General features: G+C 41.3%; 1 protein-coding gene across 6 annotated transcripts in view; it reads right to left on the bottom strand.

The window, feature by feature from the left end:
* Positions 1–6,503, bottom strand: part of FNDC3A (fibronectin type III domain containing 3A) — a 122,670-nt gene extending 116,167 nt beyond the window's left edge. For 2 of the 6 annotated variants that reach the window (XM_030469003.1, XM_030468984.1), the window contains exon 1: positions 6,177–6,259. The gene's annotated coding sequence lies outside the window, so the exon portion shown is untranslated. Of the gene's footprint in view, positions 1–6,168; positions 6,260–6,341 lie in introns of those variants that run through there. The other 4 variants (XM_030469016.1, XM_030468993.1, XM_030469010.1 and 1 more) reach the window with 4 other exon arrangements.
* Positions 6,504–21,887: the final 15,384 nt, after the last annotated feature.

Here is a 21,887-nt window from a genome sequence, read left to right as displayed (position 1 = left end):
TGTATTGCCGTGGTCCACATGGTTTGAGTACTCTTAAGATGTATTACTTGCATTATGGTCATCTACCCTCACCATTGAAAAGCTTTCAAGTGGAATGTGTGTATATCCTAATTGTTATATGTGAGCAGTCAAGTTATAAGCAAGACTCCATAAATGAGAACAAATTACATTTCAGCTGCATCTAAGACTGATCATTGTCAAAAGTCACTACTCACCTCTGCAGCTTCTTTTGGTGCCCATTTGATAGAATGGCTAGGGAAGGGACCTTAAAGATCACCAAGTTAAAAACCCCTGCCACAGGCAGGGACACCTCCCACTAGTTCAGGTTGTCCAAGGTCCCAGCCAATCTGGCCTTGGACACTTCCGTGGAGGGGGAAGCCACAACTTCTCTAGGTAACCTGTGCCAGTATCTATTTCAGTATTTCTTAGTACTTTGTGTCAACATTTTCAACGACCTTTATACTAGACTAACCAGGTCAGAAACAGTTTTCTTGAAGTCTGATGTTCCCTATTTATATGTTTTTATATATTCTTTGGGATCTGCAGAGGCATAGTAACTCTTGGGGCTTATGATACTCATTCTTATTGTAGAAAGTCCCCTAACAGGCTATCAATACATCTACTGAAATACTAATGGATAGTTGGAGTCATGGTTCTTTCTCATTGCCAAGACACTGCAAATCAAAGGTTTTGCATTGGACCTTCTTATCCATTCAATTTTTGCTACAGTGCACTTTTTGCACATCAGTTCTACTTTATTTGGTACCACCATCTAAAATGTGCTTCTCTGTCCCAAAGTAAAACTAATCTGCTTGATATTCTGTTGCCTATGTCTCAGTTTCCTTCCAGCAAGTCATCTGGTAGATACAATTCCTTGAGTCAAAGGAAAAGCTAACTGAACAACAAACATCTGCAGTCTGAAAACTAGAAGCTAGATAAGAAGGATTTATTTTGTAATCAAAGGAGTAAGATATGGTATTACATATACTACATTAGTGAAGGGAAATAAAACAGCAGCTTGGCAGCAGCTCATGCTTGCAGGATCTTGTGTAAGTAGAGCTTGGGCTTTGTTTACCACAGGCAGTGGATATGTACACTGGAGAAACTCAAGAGGATTTACAAGCAGGTATTTACACTTGGGAACTGTAGAGGGTTTTTAACTTATATTGCAGGTAGCAGTTAGGTTCTGGGTATAAGTTAATTTTTACCTCAAGTAATTCAAGCTCAAAAGACACTAAGAGCTAAGCTCCACAGATTTAAATGCAACCAATGTACAAAAACAAACAAAAAAACCCAACCAAACAAAAAACCCAGCAGCAAATTCAAAAAGGTCAGTTATGCAGCAGGTAAAGTTAACATTTGTGAGCCACATATTCCTCTTTACTCGCAGTTACTGAATCGAGTTACTATCCTTTTCGACCTTTTTGCTTTCCCTGTGGACAATTTCCCAGACTTTGATAAATAGTTGTTTGGGTTTTTTTTAAATCATGGAGAACACTGGTTCAATTTTTTAAGATTTCATAGCTTTGAAACAGTTTTTGACACTGTATTATAGAACTCCACATGATGTTGCCAGGAAGTAGGACTTATTTTAGTGCTTCTGGAAAGCAGAATACATTTATCTCATCTTAGAAAGAGCTGTGTGTCTCTCTTACCAAGAGATTATAAAAATTAGGTCTACTGGTTAAACTGGGAATAAAAACCAGAAGTTTGCATTTTTGACAATGCTTTATGCCTGAAGTAACTAAACATATAACAAGGTACAACATTTTCTGTTGCCTGTAAATGAAAAGGTTTTGCAGCATATTTTTTCAACTGTCCTAAATGCTTCAGAACAATTCTGGCAGCCAAGTCAGGGAGAAAGTACAGTACAGGCATACTGAACACACCTATTTAACTTCTGCTAGCTGCTGTTGGAATGGTGTTTGGTGCCCAAGATACTACAGTGAAAGAGAGGGTAGCAGTGCTAACTCTTCATGATGGTTTGACTGAGAAACAGTAAGACCAGAAGGGGGTCCAGGCACCCTGAAAAAGCAAAAGCTTACAGGGAGACAAAAATATAAATTCAGTTAAGCAAACTGGAAGGTCTACACAGGAAGGTCTAATGAGTCTGCAGCAAACATGTTCTTGCCTAGACATAAATGGTGAAAGTTAATTTGGAGCCAGGAACACAAAGAGAGCAAAGCATGTAAAATCTAACTCATTTTGAGAGGTGTTGTGAAGACACAATCAATGAATACGGTGTTAGAAGTTTTAATAAAAGTTATGGGAAATGCAAGGGTATTCCACTCCTGAAGTATCACAGCTGAAAACAGAAAAGCATTCTAAACCAATGCATCTTAGAAGAGTAGGAACAACAGTCCTCTACATAGCTGTGCCATCAAAATGAAGACTGACAGTTTCTGCAGGAGGTATGCTAACCAAAACAAATTATTAATACACTGAAGAAAGCCTGCATGACTTAGCAGGTAAGTTTAAAAAGAGGTCTCGTTACAAAGACGAGTCCAGCATGAAAACAACATCTAAAAAGTCTATTTAATTATTGACAAAAAGGGCATAGCAAATTCTATTTCCATTTATGTTTTGTTATATTAATCCATGGCAGCTTAGCAAAAGTCCAACAGTTTTCAATGGTTACTGGCTTAAGAGTATGCAAGCAGTTGGAACAGGACCAGATCTCAGGGCAGGGGGCAGACAGAACAACAATAATAACTTTAAAAATATTTGCTCTATCTGAAACTCAGTGTGTATTAATTGGAACAATTAAAGATGAAAACCTACTGTTACAGACACTTCATAAATTTCCTTCTGTCCCATCAGTCCTATAAAATACAGACACCAGGATAGCAATTCAAAATATTACTTGACATAAACAAAACCACTAAGCTTTATGGATATACAAGTTTAAGAAAAAAATTAATAATGTTTTTCTGCTGGCATCCAGTGAAGATCAGCATTAAGAAGGCTCAAAGTTTACTGTATATGGCAAAAAAATGGTCATTTCTGTAGCTCAGGAAACATTGGCCCCACGAGCAAAATAAACATTGTTTGTGTTTGCTGAACAGAAAAAGCAGCAATGTTCTCATTCCAAACTATTATCGTTTTCCTGAGATACAAACAGTATCTTTTAGTCAAGCTGAAGAGTTGACAGTTCAAGTTGAATCTATTTTTACTAGATCTGGTCCTACAGGAAAAGCAATGGCTCACAATTCAACTTGTGCACTATTAACTGCAACCAAGTTGAATTTTGCTACAGATTGCCTGGGAATTTCCCCAAGCCAACATCACTGAAGAAACAGATGATAAAATATAGAAGGGTTATTGACAGACAGAGAGAATTCAATTCATATTTATTTAAGATCACAGAAATGCATCAGTGAAACACAAAATGTTACTTGAAGACATTTTAGCAGAGATTGAACTAGAAATCCCATCACAATTAGAAGCTGGAGGTCAGAAAAGAAAAAAAAGGCAGAGTTGCTGGAGGAAAATAAGAATTCCTCAAGTTCCAGGAGGCACAGATAACAAACATCAATATCTGCAGACAACAACGCTGTCTGGGAAGTGGGCCTGCAGCCTCACAAAAATTGTCTTCTTTAGTATCTGTCTGGGAATGACCCAGACTGTACCCTTGCCAGTTTACCCCACTCACCAAAAATGGAGACTGGGCTAGGTTATTGAATTTGCCCTTTTGACAGAGGTATCAACAGACAATCACAACACCAGCACTTAATTAATACCTTAGAAGCATTCAGTACGAACACATTTACAACACCACACAGTATTTCAGAAGAGACCTGACAAGGTAAATCAGCATTTAGAAGTTAAAACCCTTTAAGGGAAAGTACTGACAATGATGAAAAGTTATACCTCTCCTGAAGTCAGACTTTAAAGAGTTTTGCTTCCCCACAGCACTTGGAGAAGCATGTTCAGCTAAGTAGTTAAAGTTGCAATAACAATTATGAAGGAGCTCTTTGAGACATTTTGAGCCAAAATGATCATCAGCATAACACTGAGTTAGCTGATGTAGGTCCAAATTCAAGTAAAATTAAATTGCCAGAATGCAAAGAATAACAAACAAAAGCATCCCAAGATCCACAGGACTTGCAGCCCAAAGCAAATGAATCAATTCAAATTTCTAAAATTCCATTACATTTATTGCCTTTAAAAATGAAAAGCTTTTGAATTTTAAGTTCACAAAGGAGGAGAAACTCCAATTTGAAAAACACAGAAATGCCACTAATGTATTAAATGTATTAAATAATGTATTAAAATCAGATACCCAAGTGTTGTGTGTAATGACCTGAGCCTCATGTAACTCATACACCTTGGGAGAAAAAGCCTCCCGAGATCTAATCTGAAGAAACTGAGACACTCACCTAAGTCTGTTTTAATATTATCATCTACAGTAGTCAGCCAGCTCTCTTCCTGACCAAGTGACCTAAGCAACTGATTAGAGTCCTGGCCATCCTGAGGACAAGGATCTGCATCTCTTTTAACTAATGTTTCACTTGCCAAAAATCAGTTTCTGATGGCCAAATATTAGTGATTCAGCATGTCAATTTCTCATTCCCCCTCACACCTCCTTACCAAGTCACCAGAAAAAACATTCTGGTGTAGTTTGCCAAAACAAGTCCCAGATTCAATCTCTGTGTGTCAAAAGAGAGAGAGTGAATCTAGAAGTAGATGCCATGTTTCCAAACTTGATCAGCATCCTTCCTGTTCTCCAATGCTGAGCAGTCACACCAGCTATTAAAACTCTAACCAATTTGCAACATTGAGTCCTACATACTCAGCTATTTCCAACTTTCACATACATGCACAGCCTCCTTGAAAGCTTGCTACTTTTCCATTCATCATGTGATTATATTTCATTAATTATTACACCATTTTCTTGTTTAAAAAAAGCAGAAAAAATGCAACTGACTGTACTATTTGAATTTTAAGCCCTGTTGAGTTGCTGCTCACTACTTCACCACATAGATTAAACACATATCTGGATGCAGATTCATGTCATGGCTACAGTTAAATTTCCATGCGGCACAAAGTTACCCATTACCATAACAACAAAATAGCTTCTTTTAAGCTTAAAGCTTAGCAGGACTGGGACCTAGAGCCTCTAAGACAGAAGCTACCACATACTTGGCAGCAAAAAATCTAAGAGATTTGAAGCCTTCGTGAAATTTTAAGACATTTATAACGAGATATGTATTCCACCAAACACTCACTTAAATTCTAAAAGGCAAGAACATTTCACAGAAATTACCTCATGCTGCGAGATGCTCTGGAATAACACTTCACAATAATTGCCTTTAACAAGATTAAGGAAATTACTACCATGTCATAGGATGCCACTCATAAAGTACTATTTGCTCCTACCCAACGTATTTGGTCTTATTCCTACCGCTTGTTTTCTTTACTCCGCACAATAAAAATCAGCTGAAAAGTTTCAATTTTGCTTCTAGTTGGTTTCACTTTCTAGTTGCCTGGAAGCAACTAAAAGTTTCTGTTTAGGTTAACACCAGCCTTGGGTAATTCTCGGGAAATGAGGAATCGGGCATGAATGTAGCTGAAAAAATGCCTCAGCTAGCACTCGGCAAGATGATTGTAGTGATTTCGGGAAGATTTTTATATCTAAAACCAGACTCAGTCCCTTCAGCTCGGAGTTCCGAGGGAATCTTGACGGCTTAGGAGAACAACAAGAGAAAGACAGAGGTGTTGAAAGCCACCACTTCCTTCTCCTCCCCTCCTGTCACAGGGGCTCAGCTGTTCTGGTTCAGACGCTTCGCAACTGCTTCTCCTCCCCGAACAACCTCCCTCCTTCCGCGGCCGCCGCGCAGCAGCCCTGCCCGGGGAGCCCCGCTGCCCGCCGCTGACAGGAGGGAGGATCTTCCCGCTCCGGCCGGGAGAGGCACCTCCGAGCGGCGGAGAAGGAAGCCCGGGAAGGAAGACAGAAAGTTTCTTCAGCGGGGCTCCGGCTGGAGGCGCCGGCTCCCCGGCCCCCCCTCGGGCAGGAGAGGGGAGAGGCGCAGGCAACGCCGTCTCCTCAAGGGCCGGCGGCCCCCACCGCGCCCGGCACCGGGGGCAGGTAGCGAGGATCTGCCCCCCGGCCCCTCGCAGCCCCCTCCCCGGCCCTGCTGAGGGGAAGGGGGTGGTTTGCCATCGCACCTACTCACCGCCATGGCCCCGCCGGCTCTCCCGGCTAACGGTTCGGTCTCCGCCAACGGCGGGCAACGGCACCAGGGCGGGGAGCGGAGGGGAGTTCCCGATGGCGCAGCTCGGGGAGGGGCGGTGCCGCTCCGGCCGCTTCCCCCACCCCTTTACCCGCCCACTCGAGGTACCTGCGCTTCGGCTGCCGCCGCTCCGCCGCCGCCTTTCCTTCCCTTCCCCGCACTTGTCACTGTCTCCCGCGGCCGCCGCTACTGCGGCCACCGCCACCCTCCCCTCGCCGGCTCCGCGCTCCCCACCGCCTCGCCCGCCGGCGCCCGACCACCATCTTTGGGGAGGGCTGGGAGGGGCCGCGAGGGGGCAGTTAACTCCGGCACGCAGTGCGCCTGCGCAGGAAGGAAGAAGTCAGGAGGGGGCGGGGGCTGTGATGAGGGGCGGGGGCTGTGCTGTGGGCGGGGTCTATGAATGGGCGGGGTCTATGAATGGGCGGGGTCTGTGATGTGGGCGGGGTCTTCTGGGGTGGGCGGGGCGTGTGAAGCAGAGGGGTGGGGTCTGGGTCTGGGTCTGGGTCTGGGTCTGGGTCTGGGTCTGGGTCTGGGTCTGGGTCTGTCCCTGTCCCTGTCCCTATCCCTATCCCTATCCCTATCACTGTCACTGTCACTGTCACTGGCCTTGGGTCTGACTTTGGGCCTGGGCTGGGCTCTGGCCTTGGCCCTACGACATGGACTTGGCCCTGGTTAGGGTTATGGCCTGCCCCCCCCCAGGCTGGATGCATGCTGGGCAGAGTGAAGGACAGGAGGGTCCTGTCCATTCCCTGTAACGCTGAGGCAGCCATTAGCAGACCAAAAGCCCAAGGACTGTCAGCCCAGCCACCCTGAGGCCAAGCAGAGCCTCAGTGTCCATGAGCACCAGAGGTGGTGTTACCTGCCCAATGCTCAGGCATGTAGCATCCAACATCCGAGGGGAAAGGGGAAGAAAAATGCTTTTCCAGGCACTTATGCAGGGAGGAACTATCTTACTTCAACACCTGCAATATTTAACTGATGTCCTGAATGCTAATTTGTGATTGTCCTTTGCTTAATGTTTGTCCTTTCAACCGTTATGGATTAAAATGATTTTACTACAGTGCTTGGCTTAATGACCATCTGCAGCAGTGGACTGAACAGAATGAGATGTTTCATAAAGTGATGGTGTTAATTTGCCTTAAAGTTCTCTGTTATTAAGTTAGTAAGTTGATATTTCCCTTGTATTTCAGCAGCATTCTTATCATTTTTATAGCCCAATGGCAGGCAGAAGGCAGCTCCTACTGACAAAGGATGCATTCACCAAAGTTTTCCCATCCTAGTTGCTCAGGATAGGCCCCCTTTCCAAAACTCATAATTTCACTGCTGTATGGCATCTTATGGCATGTCAGATATCAAAAACAAGAGGGACTTGGGCCTGATCAATATTTGGATGAGTTACCTTGTTAGGTACTGCGGAAAGCACTCCTGGTGATTCATTCCATGGCATTCATCTGGCTATGAGTCAGGGCTGAACAAATGCCGCTGCACAGCGTTTGTGGCTTGTACCATCCAGGGGCATAAAACCAGAGATCCTTGCCAATTGCAGCTGTTAGGGGATCGCAGCTTTTCCTTCCTTACTCCAGTTTCAATGCAGGTTTCCAGAATCAGCCATCAGTTTAGGTAGAATATAGCAAGGGGGATCTTCAGTTCCTTTTCTCAGACAAGACCCAGTTGTGGTGCTGGGATCAGGAAGAGCAGCAGTGGCTACGGGCATCTCCGTAGGCAGCTACAGATCCCAGATTTCTCTCAGACCATACAGTTTTTAATTCAATATGCAACACCAATGGCACATGTGCCTGTGCCTGAGAGCCCTGGAGGGTGTCCTTCATGCCTTCTCCTGGCTTTCCAAGGGTGCTGCCAGGTGAAATCAAGGAATCTGTGCACTGTTTTGTGTTTGTAGGTGCAGCTGTACTGCTGGGACAGGGAGATCTGAGTGTTTTGGACTCTTCTTCCCATTCAAACACTGATCCTGGTGGTGTATAAATCTACATTGCTTGACGCAGTCAGTTGGCTGCTTCTTTCCATTTTATGGCATAGATATATATATATGTGTGTATATAAAGTCCTATCTTCTACTTGAAAACCAATTAAAGTCACCTGAAAATCATTCCAAGTAATATTAAAGGTGGGTCAAAGGCATGACAGAACAATACAGTGACCTCCCTATCTCTTTTTTAGGGACTCATGCATAAATGGATTTTTTTAAAACCAAACTAAATTAGTTTGGAATTATTCACCAGCCCAAATTGTCTATGCAGATCTCAGCTACTTCTAGATGACTGACCAAATGCTCCTGCTTTCATTCATTGAAATATTTCCCAGAAAGACTCATGGAGACCTGATTTCTTTACCATATTATACCAGATATACATTCAAGTGCTAATGAGCAACATTTATGGAATTCATGTTGTAGCTAGAGCCAATAGAGGAGAGGAGAAAAATCCATCATGTTTTCAAGAGAAGTCTCTTTGACTGTGGAGTAATGCCCCCCTTTCTCTGGCTTTTATGTCATCAGGCACATAAATACTGTATCCAGAGAACTGTGAAGAATTGGTGTTACAACACTTATTGTTTCATGTTTTAAGTTGCATTTACTTAGCAAAATATGTAACCATGTAGAACCAGAGATTAGAATTTGGCAACTTGTGCTAATTTTGGATTCTCTGGCGCTTGCTCCAGTTTTCTCCATCCTTTCAGAAAAGAGGCAAATCATTCACTTAGAATGGAAAGTTAGAATAATGTGGTCATGTTGGAAGGTTCAGCAAGTTTTCTATGCATAGTCCTCTCCTCCCCATAATAAGTCTCCTGTCTCCACACCTCCAGATGAATTTGGTCACCTGTGCCAGAGGGAGGATGGTGCCCACCCTTGGGAGCAGAACTTCTGGTGTCACATGAAGGTCCCTGAGCCTGTGAAAGTGGTGGCTGCCAAATGCCCATCAGCAGACCTGCAGTTAAACTTCACGGCATCTAATGTGCTACCAAAAAACAGGTTTGTCATCCAAGCTTCAGGTGAAACCTCTAGTAGGAAGATTTACCATGGGCTCATGGACCACAAGGGCAGAAGGTTGGGCTGTGGACTGTGAAAGCCATGAGGTCAGTAGCACTGCTGTCTTCTAAAAGACAAGTAGCATGTGTTTAATATGAAAAAAAATAAAGAAAGAAACCCACTATTGTCTAAAATGGGTGAATAATGCATGAATATAGCTCCCCTAAAGTAATCAGACTATAAGATGATAGTGGTTTTATAAGGTGAGTGAGGGTTAATTTTGATGTACTGGTGAAAAAAAAAATGCAGAAAATTTAATGATCACAAAATTTTGTGATAATCACAAAGTGTTTGCAGGGAAAAAGGAGTCTGAGATTTAATGGAGAGGATCAGCTGTGTTTTTGCATCATTTGGCAAAATAGTAGAATTCAAAACACATTGAGCAATTCCATGTAATAAAATGTTTATCTTGTTTATAATTGGTTTTGGACACTTGTTAAGGAATAAAAATCATATGATATATTTCACCATACTTTTCCCAAAATGCAGTTGAACACCCTAAAGAGCCCAAACCCCACAACTGTTTGACTTCTTTACCTTCTTTCATGACATGGATTATGAAGTAAATCTCTCTCCTACAGGATTAAATCATCTGAAATTTTAGAATGATGGTACCAAAATGAATGGGAGGATTAAAGGGATAAAAATGCTAATCCAGTTGGAGACAATAAAATTTAACCATTCAACTCCTGCATTACAGAAGCAACTTTAATACGGTGTCAAGAATGAGGGGAAAATGCAATTTTGTTAAATTTAGGGGAAAGCTGTAATCTGCCATTTCTCCTCTTACTGATTCATCTCATTTTCTGGAAGAAATTCCATCAATTTCAAAGAGATTAATTACAGAATATATTGTTTAACAGGCAGGGCAGATTGTTCACTTAAGTGTTCAGGTGATGAACCTAACCAAACCCTATATGAAAAAAACAATTAATTAAAAAATTTCAAACTTACTTCCAAGATTTAGACTTCCAAACCATTAGCTGTAGCCCAGCTCACAGAGCAGTCTAAATGTATAGGATTTAACTTCTCATGTATTATTTGTCAACTGTAAAGTCAAGGATTACATGGAAGAGGAACACAGTTTAGACCCCATGTTCATTTACCCCACTTTATTAAAATGAAAAAATACATACATAGCACAAAACTTCTCACTATCCATTACTTTTTAAAGTCAAGACAAAAAACCCACATGGAAATAGTGAGAAAATCCAGACAATGATGTTCGCCCTGGCATTCTTGACACTGATCATTTTGTACCTGATAAATCTTTATTTGTGAAAATCAGCCTCTAGTTGAACAGTAATTTCCTCATCACGAATTAAAGTTATTATTTCATCTTATCTACTGCCTTGAAAGGATGTTTAAAGCAATAGTTGTAGACACCAACAAAGCACTGTTTATTGACCTCACCACTTCTAAAAAACACTGATGTTTGTTTTGGCTGTGTGTGACCTCCCAGTTAACAATTGGCTTGCAATAGATAAAGCTGAACAATCAGTCAGCCCTGGTTGTAATAATAATGTTTACCAGAAGCATATTTTGAATTTTTGCTTCTGCCTGGAGTTGGTTTGCAATGATTTGGTAGCCTCCTTTTTGAAACCATAGTGAAAAGTCAGATGTTTAAAGATGACTTGTAGGGAAACAGAAAGACTTACAAAATTCATCTGCGGAATCATGTTATCAGTCTGTATTTACTTAGATGTTTTTTTCCTTCTTGAATCTTTAGGAATTTCACACCCAAGTTTAGATTTTTACAGAGATCTCTTGAGTGCTAAGTATGAAGTTTCTGGAAGTTCAGCTTTCTTTTGGTGAGAGAGCTGTACCTGGCAGAGTTTAGGATGGACTGTGGCTTTTTGACTGGCTTCAGTAGCAAGGAAGTTACCTTTCCCATTTGAGTAGCTCTCCCTCTAGCTTGAGGTGTTTTGAGACACAGAAGGTTACCATTATCTCATCCTGAAATACTAGGTTTCTGCTGTGTCTCTTTTTTCCCAGCCTTTTGAATTACCAGGCGTATGTGCTTGCAGACAAAGAAGCTGCAGAAAGTTTTCGTCAACCTCTTCACATAAGGGTGTATTTCAAGCTTGTTCAGTAAAAAAGGCCTTGCACTTACCTTGTCTGGTAAGATAACAGCTTGAGTTCAATGTACTCATGGAATACTAATTAGTTTCTTCATTCAGGTTTTCCTGTTTTCCTCCTTTTTTTTTTTTTTTTTTTTTCTTTCCCCCAAGAAGACTGAATATTTAGCATGTCACCAACATTCTCTGTGGTTTTCTGGAAGAATTTAATTGCTTTATGGTGGCTTGGAGAAAGTTGGTTCCTCTTGTATTTATTCCAAGTCTTCTTCCAAATGAAGTATCCAGACAGCATGAAAGCATCATCTGTATTTAGACAAGGAATGTTTACACCTAAAAACTCTGTAACAGTGGAAATCAAGAATACTTCACTAGCTTCAGAATAATGGAGACATTGAAAAATCTTCAAACCTGGATGAGCAAAATAGAACCTTCTTGTTTTCTGAAGTTCTGTGCAGGAAAAAGCTCAAGTCATGGTTGATGAAGTGTCTCAGAAATGTTAACAGTGTCAAGCAACTGGCAATTGGTTCCTGTGGCAGGAAATAGCAAAGGCAGCTCAGTGCTACAAGCAGTAGAAGCTGACCTTATTGTTGTTGGAATTGTAGTTTCCTCCTTTTTAATCATCCTGTGTTATAAGTAAATTTGTGGAGCCCCTGGAGAATACATAGTTTGCTTTTGTACGGTCACTGCTCATTTGGTAGGAATGGTTCTGGCTAATGTGCACACAACTCTTGGACAAACTGAAATATTTAGCTGGTCACTTGGTTTATGCAATTGGATTTTTGCAGAAATGTTTGGAACATGTCAGGATGAAGAAGAGGAATAGCCCATGCCATGAATGGCTACCAAAACCGAAGACACCACCATTAACTGGTGATGACCATTATATATGTGAGGCATGGGCAGAAACGTAAGTACATGCTATGGTACTTGATTCTTGCCAGGAAAAGTTGCTCAATGAAGTGAAATACTTTTGTTTTCATAGAATCATAGAATTGGCTGGGTTGGAAGGGACCTCAGAGATCATCAAGTCCAACCCTTGAACTACCGTTGCAGTTTCTGGACTATGGCACTGAGTGCCACATCCAGTCTCTTTTTAAATATCTCCAGGGATGGAGAATCCACTACGTCCCTGGGCAGCCCATTCCAATGTCTGATCACCCTTTTGGTAAAGAAATTCTTTCTAATATCCAACCTAAACCTCCCCTGGCACAACTTAAGACCCTGCCCTCTTGTCTTGCTGAGAGTTGCCTGGGAAAAGAGACCAACGTCCACCCGGCTACCCCTTCCTTTCAGGGAGTTGTAGAGAGTGATGAGGTCTCATCTGAGCCTCCTCTTCTCCAGGCTGAACAACCCCAGCTCCCTCAGCCTCTCCTCATAGGATCTGTGCTCCAGTCCCTTCACTAGCCTGGTTGCCCTCTTTTGGACCCAGTCCAAGACCTTGATATCCTTCCTAAACTGAGGGGCCCAGAACTGGACACAGTAGAATACTCTCTTGAATAGAGTCTCTTGAAGACTCTCTTTGTTTCTAGCTGATTCTGTTTTAACACTGAAAACTGTTTAATTATGCTTTAATTTTCCCTCATGCTACCCGTAATCTCCCCACTCACTTGAAGGAGAGACAGTTGGGTAGTTAAACCTTGTGCATGGCTGATGCTGCAGATACTCCTGTGCAACCCAGGAGACTCCTATGACCACAAAAGTGGGCAGTTCTGTTTGTTTCATCATGTTCCTACAAATAAATATACCATTAACAAGTGCTCCCTAATAAAGTAAAATAAAAATAAGAAACAAAAAGGAATAAAAATAAATATCTTGGACTTCTATTTGATATTCTTTTTAAATGAAGTGATCTTTGTATCCAAGTAATGAATATGTTCTGTTACCATTTCTTCTATGTGGACATTCCAAAGAATAGCAGCCTTGCTTTTCTTGGAAGAACCTATTTTTGGAAATGGTTTGGAAACCATTATCACTTGAAATCTTGCTGATGGCATAAAAAAGAGAAAATTGTATGTCTTTTGCATGGTCCTTGGTCTTCTAGGGATCATCCCCCATTTGTTCCAGGGTAGGTGTATGAGCACCACTCCTAAGACCATGGCAGGGAGAAGAGTTTGGGGACACAATCAGCACAGTCAGCACAACCCTCTTGCCTCAGAGACAGCCCTTAAGCTCTGTGTCATGCTCTACATCTGTTTCACCCTGGGCTGTGTGAGAAATACCTGTCCATGTTTGCAGATCAGATTCTCTTTTGGAACGATAAAGCCTAGGACGTAGCAGAACTCTCTCTAGGCAAAGCTGTGATTTGAAACTTTTGCTTGAGAAATAGGTACCAAACCCATAAGAAACAGTCATTATCTTTACACATTTTCTTCATATGCATTTTATTTCTATGACAAGTATTTCAATGTTCTGAAACTTTATTAAAATAGGGACATAGAAACTTCAAAAATTCAGGAGTTTTGTCACTTTTATAGTGCCTCAAGTAATTCTCTCACACTCCCTCTCTTTTCAGCATCTTTTAAGCTTAAGGTTTAGGTTCTGAGTGTAGATTTGTGTTCTTCATACTAGTAACTGATATGGAGCACCAATGTCACAATTAAAATGAAAAAGAAAATAAATAGATTGCTTCAAAACTCCTTTCATGGAGTGGTTTGGGTTTTCATCTTGCTGAGCATATTAAAGCATGGTCCTTACTAGAGAAACCTTACTATAGAGAATTGCAGTGAGCAATTTGTTTCATGCAAAACCTGAGATGTCTGGGGAAATGTTAATTTTGGGTTTCCTGGTAAAATGCATGAAATATGTGTGGTTTCTCCCTGTTTCAAATTCCAGTCACAGTGTGCCCTGTCATTGAAGACTTGGTTAACTGCTTCCCTTTCCTCCCAGAATATTGGGTCTTCAGTCACAGATCCTTCTGTTTTGGTGTCATTTTTTGTGTCTTTTGTATGGACAATATTCTTATGTTTTATTTTCAGTGTGGTGCGTCCAGCCACATTTTTTTTCCTATTCCATTGCTGGCTTTTTTTTCCCTGTGAGTTTGAATGAGAATGGATAAAGACCAAGTTGGCTAGTGTCAGACATAAAAATCTTTTATAATCTTTCTTTTATAATCTTTATAATCTTTCACTGGCACTGGCTGACTGAAGATATAGAATGATGCAATGTATAAACTTTTTTTTTTTTTTTTTTTTTTTTTTTTTTTTTTTTTTACCTTTTGTGTATCTGTAGGGGTTCAGCTCCTCTGGGACTTTTACTTGTTCCAGTCTTTAATCTAAGATTTTCTTCAATTTCTTTCTGCTGCTGACACAGTGGCATATTCATTAATCACTCTTAACTCAAGGTGCTTGAAAGAAATTATCTTTATTTGGTGACACAGTTCCAACAGCTTTTGCCTAAAAGAATATGTGCTTTAACAGATCTCCTCTCCTGGATATTTTTGTGTGTCTGGACAGAGAAGCCACTGAAAGGTATAAGTGACTGCTAGAGGGAGAACAATTTGGCTGCAAGATAAGGAAGGCAGTCTAGACAGATCTGTCTCAGCACACAGGATAAGATTATTTTGCCTATCTAAAGTTCTGTTCCAATCATTTACTGCACGTTTATATTTTTAGTGATGACATCCTACTTCTTCAAGGATTTTTATGAGAAGCAATCAGACTCTTCTATCTTCACAACCTCCTCTAAGTCATTGCTTGGGATTTTAGGTACTCAGGGCTCCTAGAGACATTTTCTTTTGGTCAAGGATGAATTTTTGTACTCCTGTTAAGGGATTTTAATGTGTGATAGGTGAAGAATTTATGCTTATTCTAGTATTCAGACTGCAGGGGCATTTGGTGCACCATGTGTCAAAAAAATCTGGGTCTACTTGAGCAATATTAAAGGCTACTGGGGCCCATGTTAGGATACCACCTTGTTGCAGAATCAATCAGTGCCTCTCCTGGGACAGATTTGCACATACCATGAGAGTAACCCCCAGATACCTGCAGGACTAGACTTGTGAGCTCTTAAAAAGAAAACCTGTAATATGTTCTTAGGCTACTTTTCACTTTTCCAGACACATATTTGTCGCCTGCAGACAAGTCTGCCAAGGAGTCTTGTGTTAGTGGAAGGGGAGACTGTGTCCAGCAGCATTTTAGAAAACCTTGTTGGAAAGTGATATAGCAGAAGTCACCTTGTTGAAATCTAATCCTCTCTGAAATAAGAACCCAGCAGAAGCAATAAAAAGAGGCTGCTGTGTGAGGCAGAGACAGAAAGGTCAGGCTATTAGATGCTGTGAAGGAACAAACAGGGGTTGATACAGTAGGTATATGCAAAATTTTCCTCAGGTTCTGCAAAAGCATGAGCTCAGGGGAGTTTCCAGTGAGGTTAAAATGGAAATATGCCTCAGACTGATTATATCTGTCTCTCCAAAAGCACATAGACTTCCAGAATTCATTACTCAAGCAAAAGTTTTAGGAAGAGTTGAGTATCTGCTGCTACCTTAAATAGAAAATAACGTGGAAGAGGTTATAAAACTTTGTGTTCCAGGATGAAAGTCAGCCACTTCCTATTTAGGGTCAGGAAGATATTTCCCCTGGAGGCACACTGTTGAGGATTGCCTGTTACAGGATTTTTAGGTTTTATAGCTCAGTCCAAGCACTGTCAATGACTGTGTTTTACTAGATGAACCACTGTTTGGTAACTGCTGGTCTACTCTGTTCTGAATTTAAACCCCCTTTTCAAATGTCTCAGACCCTGCTGCCCTAAATTTGTAATTTTTTTTCTTTGTTGCATACAATCATGAGAAATAAGAGGAAATAATTCCCCTGCTGCTATGAATAAGTATCTACTAACTTCTTTGAGCTGTGTGTGTAGAGAAGACAATTTTCTGATAGTTTCTTTTCCCTAAAATACTGTAGGTTAAATTCTGTCCACCCTGGGTAACAAAAGCCAAATTGAAGCTTTTGGACTGAATCCAGTACCAGTACATCTGAACATCTGGGAGTAATAAAATGCTCCTACTTTTTTTGCTATGGCACTTATCATGAGTGAGCAAGCTGCTAGTTAAGGGTATTACTGACTCACCTTCCTGTCCTCCCTGACTTGGGGAGATAGAAAGTGGATGGGACACTGTCAGAATAGACAACTGGAAGCCAATGCCTCCTGATAACCCATGAATGGGACATTGAGAAGTCATCAGTGCAGAAAGCGGAAAAACACAATTAATCCTCTAAATGTGAGAAAATCTGCTGTCACTTTTCACAAAATAACCTCAATCAACTGAGAATTGTTTCAGCCAGCTTTTTAAAGTGGTAAAATATTAAGTAAGTGCAGTCTTTCAGTGATACTAATTTCTGATCTGCTTTACAGGGTAAGTCTGAAGGCTGTGCTGTGCACCCTCCCCAAAATACTTGGAAGGAGGACTTTTGTTCACAAGGAAAGTCTCCTCTTTTCCTTGGTCTTCTACACCAGGTAATCTCTATTTTCCATCAATATGCTGGCAATGGTACACGTATTTTGGGCTATATAGCAAACTTCAAGTCCTAAATGTTGAGGTATGTGGTAGAGGAAAAGGCTTTGGCACATCAATAAAGCTGTATCTCAAGGTAGTAAAAGTATATATGATTTTATCTCTTATTTTATTTGGTATATTAATTACAGGGTTGTAGCTATCATCACACAGTTAAATCACACAAGCCTTACTTATTTTTCACTCCCTTTCCTCAGTCCCCTCCATACTTAAATCTCCCTCTCAGAGTGAATTTCATTTCCACGTGAAACATTAAAATTAACTTTCCTAAACTATTACAGTACCCAGAGAAGTAGCATCTATTTAAAAATATAGAAATATTCCTATGGGTTTATGGAGACAGTAACTCATCAAAGCTTGTGTTTACCACAGCACAGCTATCATGGACTTAGTCATTCCCAGCGAGGGACTTTGTTACATTTGAAAAACCCTTATTTTGAAATCAAAGGATCTGGTTCTTATTTACACGACTGTGCCAAGAGGCCTTAGAGTGGTTGCAGATCACATTGCACAGACCTCCTGGTCTCAAGGGCTGAGCCATGAAACTTTCACAGCATTGCCCTACTCAGACTTCCCACAGTGTGTGACCCTTCTTGCCCGGGCACAGCAGAGCCCTGTGGTCCATTCCCCTGGCTATTGGGTGGAGCTTGTCCATGATCTATGGGCCCTTTTTTGAAATAAATATTTCAGCTAGTTTCTCCTGGTAGTACCATTGGAATTTCTTTACATTTTAAAATGGTCTCACCTCCTTGTTGCTATCTGACTGGCTCTTCTTTTCTGTGTCTGGTAATGTCATGGTTTCACCTGTGTATGTCCATTTGTATTACTTCATTGCTTAAAATGCTGAACAAAGTTACATTTTTTTCAAAGCCATATAATTTGCTTACATAAATATAAGCGCTGGGTTCCCACTCATTTTCTAGCAGTATCTCTTCAGTGTGGAGTAGCACTTCTCCAAAAAATGTTGAGCCAGGTCATCAACTCTAACAACAATTTTCATTTCTCCATGGGGGTGTTCACTGCTCCACAGCCGTAACCTATCAGTAAAGATGCCTCTAATCTGCAGCCCCCTGAGTCATAGAATCATAGAATCATAGAATTGGCTGGGTTGGAAGGGACCTCAGAGATCATCGAGTCCAACCCTTGAACCACCTTTGCAGTTGCTAGACCATGGCACTGAGTGCCACATCCAGTCTCTTTTTAAATATCTCTAGGGACAGAGAATCCACTACTTCCCTGGGCAGCCCATTCCAATGCCTGATCACCCTCTCTGTAAAGAAATTCTTTCTAATATCCAACCTAAACCTCCCCCCCGGCACAACTTAAGACCGTGTCCTCTTGTCTTGCTGAGAGTTGCCTGGGAAAAGAGACCAACCCCCCCCGGCTCCAACCTCCTTTCAGGGAGTTGTAGAGAGTGATGAGGTCTCCCCTGAGCCTCCTCTTCTCCAGGCTGAACATCCCCAGCTCCCTCAGCCCTTCTTCACAGGACTCGTACTGGATCCCTTCACAGCCTCCTTGCTCTTCTCTGGACCTGCTCCAGCACCTCAATCTCCTTCCTGAACTGAGGGGCCCAGAACTGGACACAGGACTCAAGCTGTGGCGTAACCAGTGCTGAGTACAGGGGCAGAATCACTTCCTTGTACCTGCTGGCCACGCTGTTGAAGGAGGAGTTCTCATCCTTTACCTCTCATCCCTACTCAGTCAGTTCTGAGAAGAGCTTAAATATAATTACTAAACATTTTTAGGTCATTTTCCCACATGTTAACATGACAGTTGTCATGGAGTGCTGCCTGTATCCCAGCCTTTGTTTGGGGTGCCTGCCTGTATCCCAGCATTCACCACCTGACTTTTGGTTTATTAAGATACACTGAAAAAATTCCTGCTTTCTCATGGACTTTAAAGGAGGCTTCAGACTCTGGCTGATCTGTAGCACAGCAGTCAGATGGCAATAGCTACATAACAGGACTGTGTGAAGAGACCAGACAGAGACCTCAAGATTTCCTTGCACTTGGTGGCCTTCTTTTTTGGAGGATGTAACCATGCATGTATATTGCTGGAGACCAAAAGAAAAATTTTGGTTTCATGTACTGGGTATTCCTAGTCATAAAAAAAAAACAAAACATAGGATAAATTGTTTAATCTAGCTTTCATCTTACTATCTGTTTATACAGTGACAATTTCCATCTCCACTATACTGCCTTTCAGCTATAATATTTTCTTCGCTTTGCAGCCAACTTATTGAAGCCATTTGCCACAGAAGGTCCTGAATTATATTATTTATGGCTCCAGTCTGTCACCCTCAGACAATATTCTGAGATGATGCAATACAGCTGTACATAGCATTTCTATATTTTCTGTTTTGTTAGGTTTTTCTGTATTTTGTCTTTTAAAAAAACATAAAATGAAATATTTATTTTTATGTTATGCTAGAAATATGTAAGAAAACAAGTAAAATATAATAGAAATTATCTTCTCTATTTAATTTTTGAAGTTTTTTATCTTAAATCCTAAGGTGCCAAAGGGCTAAATAGGCTCTGATCAATTCAGTTGAATATATATAAGCAAACTTCATAATTCTTTGTCTTCATTATATCTGGATTTGGGATTTCAAAGTGCTTTTGAGACTATTTTCATTCTTAGGAAGTGACATTTTTTTAGACTCCTTCAATAAATGAGTTCACAGTTAGCATGACATTTGAGACTCATTTCCTTGTTTCATTACTATTTTAAACATATACTTATCCTCCCACTATTCCTGAAAGAGTTCTGTTTCTTGTAGAGTCTCCACCCAGAAAAAACCTAATGTGTCACATAAACCTCCAGACAGTGGGCAGTCCCTTTGAATAAGGAACAAGGATGATTGGTGCTTATGAAGGTGGTTTCTCCATGGACATTTTGATAGGGGTCCCTTTGGCAACGCTGTGCATATTCTCTGTACCAACCATCCTAGGTTTCCTTATAGTCAGTGGTGAGGAATCATAGAATCATGGAATGGTTTTGGTTGAAAGGGACCTGATTGTATGAAGATCATCCAGTTCCAACCCCTCTGCTATGGGCAGGAACACAGAGATCAGGTCTCTCAAAGCCCCATCCAACCTGGCCTGGAACACTTCCAGAGAGAAGGCATCCACTTCCTCCCTGGGCAACCTGTTCCAATGTCTTACCACTCTCACACTAAAGAATTTAACCCTAATATCTGATCAAAATCTACCATCTTTCAGTTTAAAGCCATTACTCCTCCTCCTGTTACTCCACGCTCTCGTAAAAAAGTCCCTTCCTGGCTTTCCTGTAGACCCCAAACAGGTACTGGAAGGCTGCTAGAAGGTGTACCAGGAGCCTTCTCTTCTCCAAGCTGAATGGGCATATTTGGGGTATATTTCATCTGCATTGAAGACACAAGTGTAAAAGGGGTGAATGGGTTGCACTCTCACTATAAAAGGAAAGTCAAGAGTCATAGAATCATAGAATCATAGAATTGGCTGGGTTGGAAGGGACCTCAGAGATCATCGAGTCCAACCCTTGATCCACTACCGCTGCAGTTACCAGACCATGGCACTGAGTGCCACATCCAGTCTCTTTTGAAATATCTCCAGGGATGGAGAATCCACTACTTCCCTGGGCAGCCCATGCCAATGTCTGATCACCCTCTCGGTAAAGAAACTCATTCTAATATCCAACCTAAACCTCCCCCGGCACAACTTGAGACCGTGCCCTCTTGTCTTGCTGAGAGTTGCCTGGGAAAAGAGACCAACCCCCCCTGGCTACACCCTCCTTTCAGGGAGTTGTAGAGAGTGATGAGGTCTCCTCTGAGCCTCTTCTCCAGGCTGAACAGCCCCAGCTCCCTCAGCCTCTCTTCATAGGATCTGTGCTCGAGTCCCTTCACCAGCCTAGTTGCCCTCCTTTGAACCTGCTCCAGCACCTCAATATCCTTCTCTGCCTGAAGTCAGTCCCTGCCTGGTTCCTGGGATAGCTCAAAACTTCTCAGAGCTGTGATACCTTCCCACAGCTTTGGTTCAGCATCCAGAAGTGACTGGGAGGCAATGTTCAGACATCCTGCTCGATGGGAACAGAAATTGCTCCTTTGCAAGGAGTCATTACAGAGCTGCATTCACTGGCTTCGTGGCTTCCTCCTTAACCCCAAGCTTTGCACCACAGGTGTGCTCAAATGAGGCAATGTTGCACTTAGCTTATTTGTAAATGTTTACACACGAGACTGGTTGGGAATACAGAGTTTGTCATCCTACCTGCCTCTGCTTTTTCCTGTCCGTGTCATTATGGGATCTTCTGGATTCTGGAGATTTGAATATCTAAAACCTCTTACTGTGGGTTCAGTCATTCTTATGAAACTGTGAGAAGTTGCAGTGTATGAAGAATAAGAAGTAATGAAGAATAAGAATACACATCTGCAGAGTGCTTTTTGCAAACTTGCCAAGAGTATTTTCTTCTAGATGTCTAATGAAGACCAAAACAGTGATGACTATATAACTAAGAGGAAAATCTTCTCTTCTTTTTTGTGGTCACAGATGTGTTGCTATGGTTAGCTGAGGAAAATTAAATTGCACCTGAAATTTTGTTTCTTTCATCATGTTTGCTGGGAGACCAGCACAGAGCATTTTAAATGTTTCCTCATTTTAACTTTAACTAAGTTCCTTTGATTTCTATTACTTGTGGTTTGTAAAATCAATCTGCTTAGGTTTTTTTTTAGTTGCTTTGAATCTCTGATGTTGTCCCAACCTGAATTAAATCCACAACATTTTATTCATCTGACTTTGTATGTAAATCATCGTTTTTTTTCCCAGTATCATTTTAGTAAAGTATCAGGAAAATTATGCATAACGTCCATAGAAAACAGTCTTCTAAACAGAGAACAATTTTCTATCTTGCAAACAAAATAGCTACTTTCCACTTGCTTTAGAGCAAATGTAGTTACACAGTCTTCCTATTGATTTTCTCTGACAGAATCATAGGTAAAATAGTTGGTTTGATCCCCAGGAATTTATAAAATTGGACAGTGATATTTT

This window comes from Calypte anna, chromosome 1 (assembly GCF_003957555.1).
Source record: "Calypte anna isolate BGI_N300 chromosome 1, bCalAnn1_v1.p, whole genome shotgun sequence".
Taxonomy (NCBI): domain Eukaryota; kingdom Metazoa; phylum Chordata; class Aves; order Apodiformes; family Trochilidae; genus Calypte; species Calypte anna.
This window is presented reverse-complemented; position numbering and strand designations above follow the sequence as displayed.